General features: G+C 34.5%; 1 long non-coding RNA gene across 1 annotated transcript; it reads right to left on the minus strand.

The window, feature by feature from the left end:
• Positions 1-666: 666 nt before the first annotated feature.
• Positions 667-1,421, minus strand: LOC110228132. The gene is made up of 2 exons (XR_002331748.1): positions 877-1,421; positions 667-769 (listed from the first exon to the last, which is right to left on the minus strand). It is a non-coding gene; the product is annotated as an uncharacterized LOC110228132 (long non-coding RNA).
• Between the last annotated feature and the right edge of the window lie 618 nt (positions 1,422-2,039).

Below are 2,039 nucleotides of genomic sequence, written 5' to 3' on the forward strand. Positions count from 1 at the left end.
CAGAATCAGAACCACATCAACTGAAGTCACATGGCACAAGGGAGTTTGGTTCCCTCATGCGATTCCTAAATACTCTTTCTGTGTCTGGCTCGCAGCCCACAATAGGCTAACAACAGGGGATAAGATCGACAAATGGAACACAGGTTCACCAGTGGGCTGCGTGTTTTGCAACAATGATCTAGAAACCTGGGATCATCTGTTCTTTCAATGTGGCTACGGGTCAGAGATTTGGGCTGCACTAGCTAAAAACATATTCAAGGCAAGATACTCAACTGATTGGCCATCACTCATTTCTTATATCTCCAATATGCAGCAAAACCGAATAGAGAGTTTCTTGGCTCGGTACATTCTCCAAGCAACAGTCTACGCAGTTTGGCGAGATCGGAATGGTAGACGACATGGGGAACATCATAACTCGGCAGTTCAATTAGTAGGTTGGATCGACAAGCACACTCGGAACACACTTTCGTCCATCAAACTGTTGGGGGACAAAAGATATGACAAGGGGCTCCAAATGTGGTTTGAATCAAGACTATAAGTTTTTTTTTCTGAGTTTTGAATTTCAGCTTTCGGTTTAAATTCAGACGAACGTTGCACTAGTTGTAAAAACGATATTTTTTCTTTGAATATAATTTAACATTACATTCAAAAAAAAAAAAAAAAAAAGAAGCGGTTGCAGCGGCGGAGAAGAAAGACGGTTTGACATCCAAGATCTTGAATCTCAAATCCTTACCCAAACTGAGAACGAGGGATGAACACGGACAAGAGTCTGAGAACAAAGGATGAACACGGACAAGAGTCACAAAACAATCAATTTCAATATTTCATATTAAACATAAACTCAAACCTTAAATCAAATTGAATAATCGAACTAACCTTTTCCTAGAAGGCTAGAACGAAAGATGAAGAAATAAGAAAGGCTGAGAATTGAAGGAAGAAGACAAGATTGAGCTTCAATGTCTCAGTGAGATTAGGTTGCGATAGAGAAAATTGAGAGATGAGAACGACCAAAGGTGAGAGAGGTTGGAGGTTGAGTGTCGTTTAGGGTTAGAATTAGGTAGTTATAGTTAGGTTAAAATTTTTGGTTAACCGATCAGAATAACCGACCGACCCGACCCGGCGAGAAAACCGAAGATTATTTGAAATTCCGATCGGTTTCTGTGTAGTAGCCGATTGTGAACCGAATTCAATTTTATCGGTTCGGTCGGGTCAGAATTTTTGGTTCGGGTAATTATCCCAGGCCTAATCATGGTGTTAAAAAATAATAAATTTGGAATTAATCCGTATTGAAGCGGTAAGTTAATGATATTTTAAATTTTTATTAATGTTAATTCAAACCCGTCATGCCATATAATCCGTCGTGTAATATAATTTGTCCCTTGTTATTTTTAATATGTTCAAATATTCATAATATTATGAAGTTCTTATTGATTTTAATCCGTCCGTATTGAAGGGGCGTATTAATGATATTTAAATTTTTTATTAATGTTGATTTAAAATACGTCCCGCGATCCTGCAATATAATCCGTCCCATATTACTTTTTTTATATTTTCAAATGTTCGTAATATTATAAACTTTCTATTACTTTCAAATATATCAATTATAGTATTTCCGGTAAAATAAAACAGTTTGTATAACCGAATTAATCCGTATACAAACTTTTAAATTTGGTTGCTTGTTATGTTAAGGTTCCTGCTTATTCGGATTTGAATTCATTTTGATCTTATTTATAATATGACTCTGTATCATTGTCTATACATTTTAGCCGATGTGGGACGTTGAACACATACTTTTTTATTAATTGGGTAATATATGTCCGTTTTTAAAATTTTGAATCATAATATATGCAAAAAAAATTGAGACTTTTTTTAACTTTATGTATTATATGAGAATTCAAAACAGTTAAAAAAATAATCAAACAAAGATGAAAGGCGAATCTTAAATCAAAACCAAATCTTCTAAATATCTTTATTTTTAAATATAGAAACGTAAATAGTGGATACGATCCAATTTTGGTAATATTTGTATCCGACTTTTA

The sequence above is a fragment of the Arabidopsis lyrata genome (assembly GCF_000004255.2).
Source record: "Arabidopsis lyrata subsp. lyrata unplaced genomic scaffold ARALYscaffold_5, whole genome shotgun sequence".
NCBI classification, from domain to species: Eukaryota; Viridiplantae; Streptophyta; class Magnoliopsida; order Brassicales; family Brassicaceae; genus Arabidopsis; species Arabidopsis lyrata.